General features: G+C 40.5%; 1 long non-coding RNA gene across 3 annotated transcripts in view; it reads left to right on the top strand.

Moving 5' to 3' along the window:
• The first annotated feature begins 438 nt into the window (after positions 1 to 438).
• LOC136358506 (uncharacterized) overlaps positions 439 to 19,354 on the top strand; it is a 110,465-nt gene continuing 91,549 nt past the window's right edge. For all 3 annotated transcript variants that reach the window (XR_010743132.1, XR_010743133.1, XR_010743131.1), the window contains exon 1: positions 439 to 510. This is a non-coding gene — a long non-coding RNA (uncharacterized lncRNA). The remainder of the gene's footprint in view (positions 511 to 19,354) is intronic.

Genomic DNA, 19,354 nt, shown 5'->3' with positions numbered 1-19,354 from the left:
GCTGATCCAACAGCAATTCCCTGTGTACATGCCCTCAGCCTGCAGCAAGAGTGAGGAACTTTGGATTGCCTAAATCCTCTTGACAGAAGCAGTGCAACTCTGCTTGGTTTTGTAGAATGGTATGAAAAAGACGAGTTAAGCATTCCTGTTTACTGTTCTACAATAACAGCAATCAGAAGTCATTTCAGAAAATGAAAGGAAAGTCAGTTGAAATGGGTTAAGAGAGTAACTTCGTAGACAATGGATGAGTAACCCGGTGAAAATTGGTCATAGGAGAAGGGGATACAGGTGACATCACCTCTGATAAGTAACAGCTGTGTTAATTAACTAATCCAGCCTCACCCTTGATGAGTTACAGCTGTATCCAATAAAGGTAAGTGTGATAAAAAGGAGTGGATGAGCGGGTGAGGGGAATCATGGAGGGCATGAAGGAGAAGGAACCTCAAGGAAGATGGAAGGAGAGGATCATGAAGAAGAAGGATCCTGAGGAGAGAGAAGCACTGCAGTGAGGTCAGTGTGGGTGTGCAGTCAGAGCCTGTTGTTGGAACCTGCAGTCACAGTCCAGCTGGGTAAAAGCTGCAGTCAGTCTGCACACCAATCCCTGCAGTCAGAGTTGAGCAGCAATAACCAGCAGTGAGAGGCTGCAAGGGAAAGCTCCAGCAGGAGCTGCTGCAGGCAGGGTCAGTGAATGGCTGGGGTCAGGATGGCTGAGCTGTGAAGGGGAATGAACCAGGACACTTTTTGTGCTGTGATAAACGAGGAGTCTGTGTCTCAGCTCATTTCTACCCTCTAACAAGAGGGCTTCTGCTACAATATGAATCCTGACAGTCCTCAGTTTAAGTCAGATTTAGACATCTCTGTGTGCATTCATATTAGATGGAGATAAAACCAACCCTGAGGGCAACAGACCTTTAGGCTTTGGAACATAAACTGTGCTCTGAGTAACAGGGCAAGGAGGAAGCTTAGGACAGCAAGGATGGTGCAAGGCCCTTCATGTTCACCAGAAGGTTTTCTTTTCTTAACCCCTGTGGATTTTTGTATTGGCTCCCTGATAGAGGGGTCTGTCTAATATGCCAATTCCTGTGGTTTTTCCTTGTGTGACATGGCTATCAGCTGAATCACACATTGGATCATGGCACTGTGGTGGATTTCTTCTTACAGTTACTGACCTTGGCATTTCAGCAGCTCTGCTTGCTCCTATTCTTGCTGAATTTTCAAGTCCCTGCTGATTTGGTGGTGCAATTGTTCATGTTTCTTTTAAACATATTCTTCATGTTGATCCTGCTTGGCAAATGGCAGTGAGCTTGTGAGCTTTGAAGGCTGGCTTGAAAACTGTGAACATCTGAAGATCTTGTGCCTTTTCTTAGCTTTAAATATTTCATCTTCCAGCTTGGAATTATTCATTGGTTTAGCATGTGAACTGCTCCCATTGGAGAGAGGCTGGCTGTGAGGATTTTCCCTGTATTTCTTCTTGGAAAGAGACTGCTGATGTTAGGAGCCACTGTTCTTGTAGCATGGCTGGCATTGAGAGAGTGTTTTCTCCAGAGAGAGACTCTTTGGTTGGGAGCAGCTGCTGTTGGCAGGGCTGGCTGGAAGAGATCTTACCCCTGGTGGTTTGGGCTGAGTGGAGACCCTGTTGCAGGGAAGTGTTGCTGCTGGAGCAGAGCCAGGGTGGGGTGAGTGAGCATGGGAGACTCTTAGCAGGAAGAGCTTCTCTCACAAAGAGCCTGTACGTCCCCAGCGTCCTTAACCAGGTTGGGCTGCTGGTGCCAGTGGCACATCCCTGGGGATGGATCTGATTGCTGGGGCTGGAATAAGAGCTTTGTGTGTCTTTGTGTTTGATTACCTTGTCTAACAATGATTTGTATCACACTGAGAGCATGTTTGGTTTAGTTCAGCCACTGTTATCACATTTGATATTTTAGCGTGTGTTTAACAAACCTGCTCAACTCTCCACCTCTATCAGGCATCCCCTGTCTTAGGGAACAACTTTAAGACTTCCCCTCGGTTTCTCTTGCAGTTTTGTCTGACCTTTAGTAAAAGACACCCTCAGCCAAGCTACTGAGCTTTGCTGCTCCCTTGGGGGAGCTGCCTGAGACAGGTTTCAGTCTGTTTCACTAATAATAATTTGTAGTTTTCTTCTGTGTGAATGTGTTTTGGTTGTGCATAGTCTGGCTGTTTTTTTTTTTTTTCTTTTTTCACTTCTGGTCTGGAGTTGATTTTTGCTCAGGTGATGCTGTTCTAGCCTGCATAGGGTTACTCAGCAATAACAATATATCTGGATTATTTTCTTTCACTGATTTAATTTAAGAGAAATAATGTGTCTTATGCACAAGATGGAGTTAACTTATGTACATACAAAAATGTATACACATACATGTTTTCTTTAGCAGTTTTTTGGGGGCCACTGTTAATTATTTCACCTGCCTTTTCTAGTTTTTGCTATTTTAGGTTTCAGTGAATGTTTCATATTCTGCTGGATGGTGCATGTCTGGGGCTTACACAGGGTTTTACTTTGGGCACAACTAACTCCTTTGCTGTTTAGAAATAAGAAAGCAGTACCTAGAAATCCAGGTTGGATTTTGTGCTGCTAGCTACTCTTATTTATTGATGTAAAAGAAAATACCTTCCTGATATGGGCATGAAGTTCTCTGCACAGAAGGAGGCTAATATGCTCCTAATTAGAGAGAAAGGGAAACCAAGGAACGTGAAGCTACCTATTCACAGCTGATTTTAACAGTGCTGACGCAGAGACACTGATGTACCTGCAGAGGGCCCTGGAGAGTGTGGCAGCTTAGATAATGTGCTGAAAACCCTGTGTCAGAGAGCTCTAGGCCTCAGCTGAAGTGTAATTTAGGCTCCCAAACCTCTTTGAAGCACTGCTGAGGTTCTGGAGTTGGAGCAGAGTATTTCAGGGTACCACACTGAAAGTCTGGGTCTTAACTGTAAGATTGTGCTCACTTTTTTTTCCTTTTGTAGAATTGACCTGGATCTCCATAATGTTTAATATTTTTTTTTTTAAATTTACCCCTGCTATGTGTTCTAGCCAGCTCAGCCTTTGTTGGTTAGAAGGTATCAGTCCTGTTCTGTCAATGCAGGCTAAACAACTTTATTTTTTTTCTTCTCCATGCATGGATTTACATGATGATGTTGGAAAAAGGTGCAGTAGAAAACCAATTGTGAATTGCTTTGCAATCTCTTTCAGCTGGGTTTGGCTAAGGGATTATTCAAGAGTCAGAGAAAATGTGTGTGTTTACCCTGGTGATGGTTTTAATTCTAAATAATCTACGACTACTGAATCATAGAATGGTTTGGGTTGGAAGGGACCTTAGAGATCCTCTAGTTCTGACTCCCCTGCCATGAGCAGGAACAGTTTCCACTAGACAAGGTTTCTCAAATCCCATCCCACCCGGCTTTGAACACTTCCAGACTTGGAGTAGCCAGAACTCTTCTGGGCAATCAGTGACAGATCTCACCAACATCATAGCAAAGAATTTCTTCCAAATATCTAATGTAACCCAATTCTTTCAAATTAAATCCATTCCTCCTTGTCCTGTCACTCCATGCCTTTGTCAAAAGTCCTTCACCAGTGCTCTTAGACCCAGTTTAGGCACTGGAAAATCAGTGAGGTTTCCTTGCAGCCTTCTCTTCTTCAGGTGCGACAACCCCAGCTCTCTCTGCTGACTTTATAGCAGAGGTGCTTCATCCTTCTAATCACATTTGTGACCCTTCTCTCGGCTCCTTCCAGTAGGTCCACATTTTTCCTCTGTTGGAAGGATCTAATTTTACAGATCTGGACTCCAGGCAGGGTATCACAAAAACAAAATCTCTGGCAATAACTGCTGAGAATGGCATTTTAGCCACAAATGTGCTTTGTGCTAGGAAAGAAGTAAGTCAGGAGAGAATCTGAGCAGTGAAACTGCCTTGCTGGTTTTGCTTTGCCTGCAGAGGCTCTGCACAGCCACTTAGCTGGTCCTCCCAACAGCAGGACAAAAAGAAGGGGGAATTGGTTGTGATGTGCAAATATACATACAAACATGCAAGTATTTCCACATGAATAAGCTGTGGTGCTTACTAGAGCTGCATACACTGTCCCAGGCTAGATTAAAAATGAGTTTGCATATATTTTATGTCAGGATCACTTCATTAAAAAAGAAAGGGGGCTTAAACACAGGAACAGCATATGAAATAAATCCAATCCCTAAGCTTTGTGCCCTCCTTTTTTTCTCCCATTGAAACCCAGTAATCTCACTTGTAAATTTATAATTAAGGACAGGTCTTGTTATCTCACTGGGGCTAGAGGTATAGAACCATTCTATCGTTATTATTTGACTTCAGTGTGTCATCTGGTGGTACCCCAAATTAAAAAAAAATAAATCTTGAGCTGCATCTTTGAAGGTCTCACTGTTCACTACTTAAAATGATAAAATTTACTCAGAGTTTTTATTTATTAAAAAGAAAACAAGAAACAGGCAAAAGATATTTCTGTTTAGCCAACAACCACTGTCCAGATTTGAGACCAAGGCTGGTCTTGAATGTATCTGAGGTTCAGGCTGTACCTTCTGCACATCTGTAATCCCAGGGCACAACACACTGCATAAATTACTTGTGCTTGGCCAGAATGGCATGTGCATCCTTTTGCATCCTTTGCTTCTTCCTCACTGCCAGCTGAGGCATAGATTATTTGGACACCATTTGAATCCAAAATCTTTTCTATGTTTTTACACATGAACACGTATGAAGTGCACTTGACTCAAGATTTTCCAAAGCCACCCATGAGGCTGGAGCTTAAATAAGCCAACTTTTGACAGGCCTGGTTTTTCAGGGCAGGCTGTACATCTCATGGCTCTCATTCTAGATGGTTGAAATTCATCTGTTCAATGCTATTGTTTTCTCTTGACAGTAAGACTGAATCCCACAAAACCCCTGTGTTTTCCTCTTAGAAATGTGGACCCAGCTAAGTGTTTTGTCATGGTTGGTGACACTGATAAGAAGAAAACTTGCAAAGCATAACATGCTATCAAAAATTACCTTTTTTTTCCCCTCCTCTAACACGTGTTAAATTAGCCAATAAGCCTTGAAGCATACCTGATGATTAATTTATGTTACTTTGTGGGCGTTTTTCCTTTGGAAAAAAAAAGCTTCTCTCATGCTGGATTTACAGCATTGCAGAGTTTCACAATGTTGCAACACTGTCTTCAATTCAGCCGCTTCATATTGAAATTTCACACACAATAATTGGCTGACCTTCACAGCTATGGCAGAAACTAATTAAAGCTGTAAGGCTTTGCTAGTTATGCTTTTGTGTGAAATGTGAAGTTTGGTGATAATGAAATATGGGGTGCAGATGCTATTGTCTCAGATAGTCTGTGTCCTTGGTTCACACTAATGAAGAACAGCAATTATTAAACAAAACGTATTTTCAACCATTAATTATTTGTGTTTTGATAGACTAAGTGTCCCAGCAGCAGCTCCTTCTTCTTCACTTCTGCAAAAAGTCATTTAATGTAATTTTACAAGCAAATGGGAGAGTCCTGGGGATGCTGCATAAGACTTTTACTGCATTTGGAGGATTGTTTTTAGACTCATTCTGTGGTGTATTTCACAAGAAAGCTGCACCACAAATAAAGGAGTATTTGAAATGGGATGATATTAGAGTTTGGAGATTTCATTCCTCTAGACGGAATCTGAATAACCCAATCATTATTTCTGTCGTTAGAGTCATAGAAGACAGAAATGAGTACATGCAGTGGGCTTTTATGGGTGGATGGAAAAGGGCTGCAGTCCATCTTTCCTACCTCTTTAAATGTGTCCTCTGTGATCTCACTTCAGCAGAAGCAGGTTTTTAATTATGGGCAATTAGCAAAGCTGCTCAGGTGTCCTCTTATTCTCAAGAATGACTACTGGGAGAATGTTGGGAAAAAATTTTGATTTCCTCCACTGAGTTGAAATGTGGACTGTGTGTATGTTCCCATATTGATGCCTTGGGAAGGCTGAGCTGGAACAGAGACTGGACAGAGTTGGAGAATAAAGGAGGGATTCATTGAAAGGCCTCCAGGATCCACCTTGGGCAGGACAGGGCCTGACCAGAGCTACACCCAGGGTGGACTAAGAATGGGCACAAAATGACTGACTGGTCATAAGGTCTGACATTTTTCTAAGTTTTGGTCCATTTGCATATTGGGGTTTAATTGTCCAATTCCAGCTCCAGGCTGTGAGGTCCCATCCTTCTTGTTCCTCCCTCCAGCCCACCCTTGTTTGTGCTTTTGGGGCTGAAAGTTGTCCTTGGTCTGCAGCGGGAAAAGGATTTGTTTTGTCTCCTTGCTCTGTGAAGAGAGCTGAATGACACTTAATCTGAGGCTCAGAACTGCACCCCTGGGCAGCACAGAGTCTGAAAACATTACAGCTCGATCTTAAGGCATCACTGGATGCAGAGGACATGTGCCCCTCCAGCCCAGCCTTGTCCACACTGCCTTCTTTCCAATGTCACTTATCTCAGAGGTTTTCACATGACTTGGCCTGTGTCTACTCATGTAGCACCGTATATATGCATTTGACATATTCTATAGACCTTGACATACAGGCATGAAAAACAGAGCTACTCTCAGCATTTGGTGGCCATAATTAAGATTGCAAGGTAAAGGAATAATACATACTGATATTATAACAGTGTTGTTATAAAACTGAAAATTTCCAAGCTTTTTTCACTCATGTCCGTTCCAGATTTTGATGGCATCTTGGCTGAGCAAGTGGCTCTTTGAACGTATAGCAAATACATGGAAAAGTACAAAGCTATGGAGGGGATGTGTGTGTTTGGGCACACATGCAGGCAAATTGCACAACAAGGCAGTTTCCTATTAGGTTCACTTTACAGCTTCTGATGTTTACTGTGACAAATTTCAGTAAGAGGGGGATTTTGTATGCTGCTTTATTTGTGAGGCCAGCTGTATGTCATTCCTATATTGAATGTTTTTGAGTGACCTGGTTTTTGTGACTTTTGAAAGAGAATCTGGCATAGAAGAGTGAAATTAAATGACTCATCTCTTGCACTTAAAATATATTTGAAATTACCAAAAGCTGAATGGTATTAAAACTATAGCAGGAAGATGAAATTCAGCATTCCTGATGCAATTTGACAAACACATGGAACACAATTGCTTGTAGTGGTGGTGTTTACAAGGTGCAAAGATGTCAGTGTGTAGGGTAGAGAGCTGAGGTTTTACAGCTCGGTGAAAAGGCTATTCCCCATGATGTAAATATTTTAGCAAGCAGGAATGTAGTAAAGTAAAACTAATGAAAGACCAAAAAACTACTGATCTTCTAATCCTGGAGAATAAATTATCTTTTTCTTTAAAAAAACCCGAACCCCAGAAATTATTTCCAATACTATGGCAAATACTGTGTTATTATTTGCCTTTCTGTCAGTATATATAAATTTATGTGTTCAAAAGTGTTACATGCAGGTTTTGAATTTCTTGTTCACAAAGAGAAAGAAAGTATAATGTATAAGCAGGGGCTTCTGATGATGCAAATTTCAGCTCCTTAAAATAATTCCCTGGATTCCTTTGACTGATGATGTGTTTGGTCATATCACACCTATGGCAGAGTCCAAATGTGGGGCTGAAATTTGCTGATTGCCTCTGTTATTTGAACTTTTTTGAGTTCTTGATCTCTAAGACTGACAGCTTCTCTTTCTTCAAGTGTTTTGACAGCTCCAGGGTTAAAGAGTAGTATTTTCACAATGCTCTATTGTGAAGTTTAGTAATTGACACCAATAACATAACATTAAATCATCTGCTTTTTTTTTTTTTTTTTTTTAGTGGATAAGCCAGCCTGCTTGTAAATACATTAAAGGATAGTGTGTAGGTGGAAGAAGAATTATGCTACTATTTTAAGAGCTAATAAATCTTTATTTAAGCAAGGGACCGCTAAAATTTAATTAGGCATATAAAAGCAGAGATCATTCTAAGGGTAAAAATATGCCAATCCTCACAAGAAAAGACTTCTGCTTTATGGAAAAAGAGTAAGTTAAGGTGTACTCCCCTGTTATGATGCCAATAGAAAAGCTGGTTACAGGAGTCTAAGTTTAAAAAAGGAGAAAAAAAGAAAAAAATTTCAGTATTCAGCATGTGGGTATAAAAAATAAGCTATGCTGAATTCTCTAATTCCTGAAGGGCAGCCCTTTGAAAATACCACCTCACCACAGTTCTCTGCAGCCAGGCCTCAGTACATGGGTGAGCTGAAGCCTTTTTTTTAGTGTTAGCTGCAGTCTTGGAGAGGGGTGCTGCTCGTGGAAACCATTGTGCACATCCTGAAATAAATTGTGAGTGGCATGAAAAGTCAGACTAAGTCATTTTGGGAGATGGAAATTGCATTGGACAACACATTGCTCGTGGCGGGTTTGCTCATGTGCCAGCCAGTGTTCTAGTAGGCATCGGGGGGGAAAAAAAAGAGGAATTCCTGATTTTTTGCATGTGACATAAGTTGTTCCTCTCGTAAGCCCAGTGTCACCATGGCAGTAAAAATAAAGCATCTTTTTCTGGCTCAGAATTGCCAACATCTCAGAAAAATCCTTGAGATTTTATGCCCTCTAAATCTGTTGTTCAGTGAAGAAAATAAAAGGTAAAACTACATGGCCTATTAAAGTATCTCTTAAATCTACAAATCTGTGTGGAGTTAAAATAAACACCTTCTCTAGACTGCATTTTTGATGAGTTCTGCCACACTCATGGAAGTTGTCCTGAGTTTTATTTCTGTCTGAGGTAAAAATCCAGGCAGCACAAGCTGCTCCTCTGCTCTGGTCTGGCTGTGGTGTGTAGCGCAGGGGTTGGTCACTGAGCTGCAGGTGCAGGTTATTATTATACAGATGGCTCAGAAACTTCGAAGAGTCTGTGGAAAGAGGAGAGAAGCTGCTTTTGTGTCAGCTTGGATAAATGTCTCTTCTCTTGGGTGTCCTTATCCCCTGGAATGGTGCGACTGGGCAGAGCTTTGGATGGTGGAGTGCAGACCTCATCCCTGGGGCTTTGCTTGCTTTCCTAACATAATTATTAAATAACAAATACTCTTTCTTTTTGCCCAACCAGGACAGAGTCTTTGACCTTTCCTACTCTTCCTGTTTTACTGGCCTCCAAGACCTTTGGAGTCTTTTTGAAGCCCTCACGAGGTGCTTCATGCAACAAATTGTCTGAGCAAGTTGCTGAATCTATACTGCAGGTTCTGAAGAGCAGCTTATACAAATATCTGTCACAAATAACATGGTGCAACTCATCCTGCTTTCAGGGCAGGGCAGACAATCTAAATGACCTTTTAATTAAGGTCACTCTGCTTTCTGTGTTTATTTGATGATGCTAAAACTATCTGAGAACAAACTCTTATCTTAGCATGATGTGTTTTAAGCCTGTGTTTTGCCAAGTGAGGGGTACCAGAATGACACACTACAAGTTATCTAAAATGCTGCCTTCTCAGCAAGGCTTGTGTTTATGTTGCTGCCCGTTCATCTTTTGGCTTTTTTTTTCTGGGAATGTGACACGGGCAAGGAAAGCTCCTTTTGTGGGGCAGTCCCTTTTAAATGCCATGTACTGTGTGCTCTAGGCAAGGGTAGTCACAACTTGGCTAAGGAAGGTGTCTCTCATGTCTCAGCTTTCAACGTTAATTTGTTCTGGCAAGAGTGCCATATGTACACTGAGTTACTCACATTCATATAAGAAACTGCATTCGTGATAGGATCTAAACGCTTTTGATTTGAGTTGAACATACATATTGTGGGATTTGCCTTCTCCTGGGCTGAAAGAAACAAAACTATTTCATGTATCCAATGCTTCCAGTTTTTTGAAAAATGAAGGAATGTTATTAGTAACACTTGTGCATGCAGCATACTGGTTTGCACATAAAATGCTGACTCTCGCATTCAGCTGTCTTGATTTCCTTTGTTTTGTAGGGTAGCCAGAGCTTCAGTAGCTAGGCTTTTTTGCTTACAATTTTGACAGTTAAGGTATGGATATAATTCAGTTGGCAGGAGAAAACCTTTGATCTGTAATGAACTTAACAATGAAACGTTAATAAACTCCTGTTATTGATGATGAAGACCAAATCAGATATTTTGACCTAAACATACTGGACAAAATGGGCCACCTTCTGCCTTCTTTTTCTATCTGCATGATCCCATAGTGGCCTGCTGGACAGATGGTTTGGTTATGACATGGTGAATTGCAAAGATTTTTGTTTCTCCAAAGTAATAGTTTGTACAAATCACAGACTTTGTATGCGTAAAATTCCAGCCAGATGTTGAAACCAGAAGTGAACCATGCCACCACAAGTCATTGATTTTGCTGGGAACTGTGAGGATACCTCTTGTGATTTGCATTTTTGGGACCTGTTAGTTTGGAGCAGAGGAATAGCAAATGGCTTCCCTTGGAGCATATTCCTTATGTTTAGAGATGTGATCTGCAATTGCTAATTTACTGATACTCTAGCTTGGGTCATTCATAGTGTTTGAACTGAAATCTTTTGTATCTAAAATAAACAAGATTACTGATTTATCCAAAGTAGACAGATTTATATTAGCTCCTCTCTCTCTTTCCTGATTTCCTATATGCCCAACATGGCTTTCATATTCTTTCTCTGCCCATATCTGTAGCTGATGCAGGAGTAATAACTGGAATCCTCCAGTTCCTCCCAAATTGCCTAGCTATTGCATTTTTTACTTATCACAAGGAAGTGCAGCTCACAGGTTTTCACACAGGAATGCTACACAGAGTCATGCTGGGATTTCATCAGAGAATTTAGGTGCCTGGATTGTGAATGTGAGTGGAGTGGCTAGGCAGTGCCTGACAAATCTGAGAAGATCTTAGCACCTTCCAGAAAAAGATGTCTACAAGCAGTCTAGGACAGAAGCTTAGGAGGGAACTCTACTAGCAGACTAGCAGAAGGGTAACTAACTTTAGAGATGACAACAGTTAGACTTTGTGTAGCTGCAGGAAAGATCTCAGCAGTTTGAGCCTATAAGAAAATAATATTTAGCCCCATGTGGAGTGTGTGTGGTAACACAGAAGAGGTGATGAGAAGATGATGACATACACTGAAACTGAAGGCTGGATGCAGTTCTAGGGAATATTTGAGATAAACTCTGACAACTGCAAATGTCACTTAGCTTTGAGCTCTGGATGTGCATCCCAGTCTACTCCAAGATTTTTGCTGGTTTGAGATGCAGGAGCTCTCAGGAAAAGCCCAGAGATGAGCTGTGGTGGAATCCCATGGCACACAGCAAGTTTCCTTGAGCTCTGTCCACTTAGGACCCAGGACTTCAGGATGAGATGGAGTGGGGATGGCCATCCCTTTCTTCTTTTGCCCTCACTTTGGGGGAAACAGACACATCCTTCCATCCAGTTTCATTCTAGACACCTTGCTGAATGATTCCCATGCCCTGTTCATTTTCTGGCAATGTATGGCCACTGCTAAACAACAGAGAGAAAGCTTGGGCTGGAGCTGTGTGGAAAACTTGTCAGATTAGTGATAGGTTCTGGCTCTGTTTTTAAATAAGTGCCTTCTGGTTTCAGGTAAATTGTGAGCAGATCCACAGCAGAGACAAAGCCATTTTGAGTAAATCAAAGTCGTCCTGTCAATAGTGGCAGCTGAAGGATCAGATCCCTCTGTTTCTCGTTGGCCTGTAGCTTTGAAATACTACTTTTCTGCACTTCTGTCCTTTTGGGAGTGAATCTTTGAAAAGATAACGTGTCCTGAGAACGAACCAGAATCTAAATATAGGAGAGGAAAAAAAAAAACCCAACAAAACAAAAAACCCCACCCAACACAAAAAAACAACCACCACACACAAAACAACAGATTGTCTAGATTTTGAGAACTGTGGATTCTAACCCATCCCCTTCAGCTGACGGCTCCTGCTGACTAACAGACAGGCACAGTATCCTGCCTTCCCCTCCCACCTCAAAGTCTGCTGCTGCCATTTCTCTTCTTGCAGAGGACAGGCAGCATGAAGGACAACAGTTTAGAGGAGAGATGTGACTCTAGTTCAGTAATATGATCCCCTTTTACAACTCTGCTTCATGAAAACTTCGTCCCTTTTCCTGTGGTAACACAAGGGAAATATTTTGTTTGCTGCACATGCTTTATTTGGATAAAGGAACAAGGGGGACAGTGTCTTACCAGCCTTTAGAAATCAAAGAGGTTAGAGACTAATTCAGCCTACTATTAATCTGTTATATAGAATTCTGCTATTTATGTGACAGTAACAAATGTCTGAAAGGATATTTGCCTTTTTTAATTTTTTTTACTCTTACTGCTCTGTTGAAGTAGTAACTGGCTAAGCAAGAGCCCTAAGCCAGCACATGCAGCCTCTGTTAATATGGTTCAAATAACAATTTCTTTTCTGCCTTGTTCACAAAAATAAACAGAATGAAAGAAAAATAAAAGTGTCAGTAACAACATCTTGCAACTTGGAAAAGAGGATTTGAATTGCTAGTAAACTTAACCCCACTGCACACTACCCCACCCCCTGCCCCAAAATCCAATTTAATTTCACATGTTTCTGGCTTTAGTTGCATACAGCTGTGTTATAGCCTAAAACAACTAATCTTTTTCTTTTCATTTTTCTGGTTTTTAATATATTTTTGGTTTACAGGAACTATTAGTTGTTTGAACACATCTTGCAGCACATTTTCCTATTTAAATTTATCCGCAAAATACATAAATAAGGGGGTTTGTGCTGGGAATTCCTGTTCTGAATTGTATTTGAGGAATGCTTTTAAAGCAAGCTGAGGAAAGTGTTTCAGATGTGCTCATCCAATTTACACAGAATTAAAAAGGAAATTTTTTCCCTTAGAGTTGTACACTTGAAAATATTTGGGGTTTTTTGGATGTTCATGTGCCGGGGTCTCATTTGTGTCTTAAAAAAAAAATAAAATTGAGTTCCTCAAACATGTTCCGATTCAGAATTTGAGGGAAGACTGTGATAAATCCATAACATAAAAATATCAATAATATAAATACTTTTTTACATCACGATATAAAAAATAGAGGTTTGCAGTACCATACCCAGCCCATCCCTGTGATCTCAGCTGACCATTGTGTCATTTTTTGGTGCTGAGCAGGGGTAAAACCTAGTTTGGGTTAGGAAGATGACCCCAGCGGTGAAGCTGGGTGTGCTTGGGATGCTTTTGCTGCCTGCTGGAACAGAAGGGTCTGAGCCCTGGGAGCCCAGCAGGGGGTAGCCAAGCACTGGCAACGAAGGAGAACTTCCAACTTCGAGATATCCTTCATTCTAAGGACAGCCACAGTGAGAGCCTGCACTCTCTAAACAAGATTTTTGCTTCCTCAAGGCTAGGGTTATTTACCCTGCTGGTGAGCAATGGTGCACTGTTTGCTGGGAGAAGCCACAGCATGGGAATTCACTGTGCAGAATGATGTGCTTGCTTGCTTTTTTTCCTCCCCTCCCTTTTACCTCTGGAATGTTGAGAGTTTAGATTGCTCAGGTGAACATTCCCCAGCTAAATCCTTGGAAGGTGAACAGGAGGGGAAACTGTTTTGCTCTGATAAACTACTGTATTTTTGCAAGTGTTCACATTTCTTGGCATAGAATACCTTTTTTTTTTCTTTTTTTTTTTTCTTTTTCAAAGCTGCTTGCCAAACGTGTACATAATTTGCTATGCCTATGGAGTTGCATCACTAAGTGAGGAAGCTATGCTTTCCAAACTGAGACTGGCAGCTGGCAAACATAAAATATCTCAACGTTGGCAAAGTCCCACCAAAAAAAAAAAGGAAAAAAAAAAAGAAAAATAAATTAGACACCTGGTTTTGAAAAATCTGAGGCTGGGTCTTCATTTCATATAAAAGCAACTGATCTTGAGCCTGTGCTCACTTGTCACAACTGAGAACTTGCTCACAACTGCTCCGTTTTGCAGCTGAATCTGTCTGCGATTGAAACGGAGAGCACACTCTGCTATCAGCCTGGGAAAGCGCTGGGGAATATTTCTCCCTTTCTCTCCTATCCCCAGCAAAATAATGGCACTTGGCTGGCTAGCTGACACGCTGCAGATTGCAGGGATGCAGCAGCTTATATTTAAGAAGCCCTTTGCTTGTGCTGCACCCAGGCCTGCTGGCTCAGGTCGGGAGCCTGCCTTGCTGGGCGCTGTGTCAGCCAGGCTTTGTGGGGGCAGACAGAAATCACAGAAAAGGATTATTAGTGATCATTTAATGCTTCTCTCAAACTCTGCTCTGCACGACTTTGATGGCCTAGCCTTTGTTTCTCTGCTCCTTGTCTTCTCTCCATTGGCGAAGTGCTGCCCTGCATGACTTGGGTGCTCCAGAAGTGGCTGGAAGCTCTGGAGGTTGGGTCAGCTCGAGTTTTGACTTGACAGATGGAGAGAAGGAAAAGAGTTTCAGCCTTCAGAGAAGGTGAGGGAAACAGCAGCAGAGCTGGTGGGAGCTGAACAGTCTGTGGGAGGCCCTCAGTCTTTGTCTTCTGCTGTGTCTCCATTTGGTCAGGGAAGAATTAGTAGGGAAAAGTGCCCCCCGTCCAGAACATTTGTGTCCTGAAATTTCAGCTATTCCTCGTGCAAAAGTTTTGTGCTGCGGCATTGTGATACATTCTTTGGTCATTATTAGCGAGGAGGATGTAAATGCTTACTGTCATTCTTCTCCTAAAATCAGACTCACAAGTAACATTCCTACCCTGATATACATGCACACAGGATAATATATGTGTATATACATACAATATAATTATTTTTTTAAGGAGCCCCTTGTGAAGGGAAGGAATGCTGCTTGATACTTGTTTAAGTGGATGTTGATATAAAATCCCCTCAGTTTTGTGTAGCCCATACTTACCTTGCTGCTACCTATGCCAGGCTGCTCCTGTATTGTTTCCTTTGTTCTGTTTTCCTCAGTGCAATGAACCCTTACGTTATGAGTTTCTGCTGTAGTTTTAACCTCTAATATGCAACCATTACAGCTTATCTCGTCTCCTAAATTACTCTAAAATCCAATTATAAAATCCTCTTTCCCTCAATAGCACACAACTTGCCACATTACTGAAATGCTGGGTAGCTCTTTTGTTTTTTCTAAATTAATAATAACTACCATTTTCCGTCTGCTCTTAGTATGGAAGTCTTTTATATTGCTGTGCTGCTTTCCCATAATACATATTATGGTTCTTTTTATATGCTAGTTATGTTTGGAAAATACAAGAAAGATTTTTGAAAAGATGTGCCAGTCAACTTCTGTGTATCAAAATATAACAATGAAAAGCCTTAGTGGAAACTTAGCAGAAAATTCCCAGTAGTAATGTATCCTGCCAGATGAAAATGGAAATTCATCACTTGGTGGACTTTTTTTTTTTTTATTTTATTTTTTTTTAGGGCAGGAACAGTTACTTCAAACCAGTTTCTAATGATTTCAAAATAAGGGTCCTGAGGTAACGTGTCAAACGAAATGCAACAGGGCAAGTGGGAAAACTCTGTATTCAAAGAATTCAAAAATATTTGTGCCTTACCATTTGAGTTTCTAAATTTCTAGTAGGCTTTGTCTTGTTGATTAAAAAAAATCAGATTATAAAAACAGACCTGATTTACTTTGGAAGTTTATTAAATACATATCCTGAGCTCCCAGGTTTTCCTTTCTCAAAATGCTGCAGTTTCCATATTAATAGTCCAGACGTTGGTTGTGTCCTGACACTAAATCATTTGCTCTTCGAATATTATTAACTCTGTTGATAAAACCACTAGCCTGTTTTTAATAAACTCTCCAGTACTGTAAGCATTTTCTGAACCCCAGTGTGAAAGATCTGGTGATAAAAGGCATGCAGTGGAAATAAAGATGCTCCGTGAGAGCTTGAGTGAGATTTTCCAGAAGGGCTTGGTGATGGTAAATAATATCTTCACTTGGTCACTTACAAATGCATATGTATATATATATGTATATATGTTCCTTTACCCACACTGTCCAATCTTATCTGGTAATTAGTCAAGTGTGGTAAATTAATCAAGGAATGAGTGCACACCAAGGTGAGAGTCGTTTTTACAGTTCCCATGCTGAAAGTGATGTCCCCTGGAGTTGAATGGTTTTTTGCAAGTTTATAATGCCAGCTGTAAGATCCCAGAAAGCCACAAACTCTGTGTGTGCTGTGGGAACCCTGTCCACCATCATCCTGTGAATGTCTTTTTTGTTTTTTCCTAGGAATTACGTGTGTAAGGATCAGAGTGTTGGCTGTGCTCTGATATTTCTCTCATCTTATTTAATTTGAGCTTAGCAGTAAAAAAAGTCCTCAAATCCTGATTTTTAAAGGGCAATGTCCACCAGTGAAGTGAGTGGCAGAACTCCCAACTAGCTCCAGCAGTGTCTGATTGGATCCCAGCCCAGCTCCCTTTGGTTGAATTTTATGCATAGCCCCATCCTCTCTCCCAAGACCTAAATGAAAAAAAACTTGGTGTTTTTCTGGGCTAGTATGTTCTGGTTTGGTGTGCTACAGTTCTCATGCATTTAGTGTTTTGAGGTTATGCAGGGTTTTTTTTTTTCTTGTTGTTTCTTTTTTTTAATTGTACCTGCTTCTTAAGCGATTGCTTCTTTTAGCTTGGGAAATCTATCACCTAATTTACTTCAGGTCATGATAAATAAACCTGTATCAGCACAGATGTAGAAGTCATTGAAAATATATTTATATTTTAAATTGAAGTTCAAGGTAACATTTAGATGAATAATTATTTACTGTTTTGTAAATGATGACATATATGACAGCAATCATGCTTTAGTACAAGTGCTTTTCTGTTTTGAATGTCTCATTAGTTGCTTTGTAGGGCTGTGCTGGTTTTTTAAGATTCAGATTCAAAATCTCTTCTGATTTCTGCTGTTAGGTTTTTGGCAGCAAGCCAGCTCCAGATATGCATAATATTTCACTGTTAGACCTTGCAAACAGAATATCCTGCTGTGCTAAAGAAAACATTGTGTTTCTTACCACATGAAAATAATCCATCACTTTTCAATCAGCACACATGTATACACTGGTGTGCACGCACACATACACCCTTCTACCTGCTTTTGCCATCAAACTCCAGAAAAAATTAATGACTATGATGTGAAGGGTGGACTCTTTGTACATGATCCATTAAAGTAGAAAATAATCAAAATATATCTAGCATCTGATTTGCCAAGCAACGTGGAGTCAGAGGCGAGCTGAGGAAACAGACCATCTGCAGACCTCTCTGACCTTGTTCAAGGAGCAGTATCTGTTTGTTTGTTTAAATGTTACATGGAAAGTGAGAATATAAGTTCAAGGCAGCCTAGAACATTCCTCTGTGCAGATCACCACTGCCGCATGGAATGCGTTGTATATGAAAAATGAAAAATGTGTATATATTGTCCAACCCACGAAATACATGTTGCCTTGTTTAATGTGTGCAGCTGATCAGGAGAGATTTTCTTCCTTGGAAATTACACAGGAGGGAGCTTATTCACAGTGGAGCACAGAGAATATGTGGGTGCATGCCCAGAGGCTGTGAGAGAGGAAATAAAAAAGTGAGTTCTTTCTTTTTATGTTGTGCTGAATGTCACTGTGAATTTATTACTTTTTCTGTGCCACTTGAAATCTGGGTGTTTACCCAGGACAGTGATATCTCAACATTTAAAGAACAGGGGTTGAAGGAAAGAGTAATTTAGCTGCCTAAATTTGTCTTTTGTTTACAGGCAGATAGCATATTACATATTACACAAGTGCTGAAACAGTAGCCAATGAAACTGCAGCTAATTGAGGTGTAGTAAAGTAAATATACTGTAATCCAACTAAGTATTTAGACAGTATTTCACTTTACAGTGAAGTTAAAACTTCAAGCAGGAATTAAGTCCAAGGGTTTTTTCCTACTAAAATGTTGTCCTGCTCTTCTGAATGTAAACTATCACTGTAGGATGTCTACAGCAAACTGAGAGGGACCACTCAGAAGTGCTTTGCATCAACAGTCATGAATAAATGAGGAGCCTGGAGGTGGGAGGAATCATGATGTATAACTTTGTGGAAACTCCCTCTCTTCCCTCTGCATTCCTCAATATTTTGCTGAAATGGGATGGATTAGGAAATGTAAAAGGTGCAGGGCATAGTTTTTCATGCCTGTTGGTAATGCATTAAAAAAAAAAACAAACACAAAAAAAACCCAAAAAAAAGGCATTAAATAAAACATGTTCCATTCTGGTAGGTAAGATCATGGGATCTCAGGAGGATTCTTTTCCTTCCTTTCTTTCAAGGTCTTAATATCTTTATCTGCTTGTGCCTTAGATCTAAATCCAGAGCAACAGGGGTGCAGCAGCTGAAAGAGCAGCTCTAGGAGAGTGCAGTGTGGGCAGGGTTAATTTGAGGTACTGAGAACTGGGGGGGGGGGGAATCACCAAGGCTCCAGGAACCCGCCTTTTAAATTCCAAGTTTCTTCACTGCTGTTCTTTCAAGTATTTTCAGTCACAAACTTTTTAGACCACTGAATTTCAAACTTCTGGTCACCCCTTTCTTCCAGATGTGAAAACAAGAGCTTTTCAGTGGAAAAAGGAGTTTTCAACAGAACTATCACAATGCAATTTGTGACATGAGTCAAAAATCAGAGGTCTTCTCATGATAATACTTGATTAAGATGACTTACCAGGCTGTCAGTTCAGCAGTTTTGTTGCCAGCCTTTTTTTTTTTTCTTTTTTTTAAAAAAACTGTCTTAATTAGCTTGTTGTTCTTTATCTAGGTTTAGGAGATTGGAAATTGATGCGATATATTCTGACATCTAAATAAAGCATGAGAACATTTAGCCAGCCTTTTCAGGGTTGTTTTTAACACAAATGACTTTCCTTTGGAGTTCTACATCTTTCAGCTCCCTTTCCAGTTTTCTCTTTAAACATGGAGATGTTGAAGAAGGAGAGGGTAAATAAAGAAATAAAGGTCTAGCAGCTGGAGAAAAAATATCCATTTTCATGCCTGACCTTAACAAGGCAGTTACCCACTTTGTACTGGCCAGTTTACTCACCTGTGAGATATATAAAATAATATACTAATTTTGGTTGAAATAAACAGAAAATATATGCATTTGTAGAAAAGATCAGGAATCTTTGCCATATTTTTTTACTTGTGGAGAAATAAAGATTTTTCACTAAACCAAGAATGTTTGTCTGACTTTTTAGAGGTCCTTACAGATCCAAGTGGAGTTAACTGAAGCTGTGGACAGCCCAAGAGATGGGGAATACCTTTTGTGGTGGTTTTCTGGTCTTAAATGTGAATGAAGTTTTGTGCGGTGTCCAAGAGACTCACTTCCCATGAGTGAACAGTTCACTCCCCTCACATACACTATACTTACACTGTGGAAACAGAATTACTCACTGG

Source organism: Sylvia atricapilla, chromosome 3 (assembly GCF_009819655.1).
Source record: "Sylvia atricapilla isolate bSylAtr1 chromosome 3, bSylAtr1.pri, whole genome shotgun sequence".
NCBI classification, from domain to species: Eukaryota; Metazoa; Chordata; class Aves; order Passeriformes; family Sylviidae; genus Sylvia; species Sylvia atricapilla.
The sequence above is the reverse complement of the archived record's forward strand: the minus strand, read 5'-3'. Positions and strand labels throughout refer to the sequence as shown.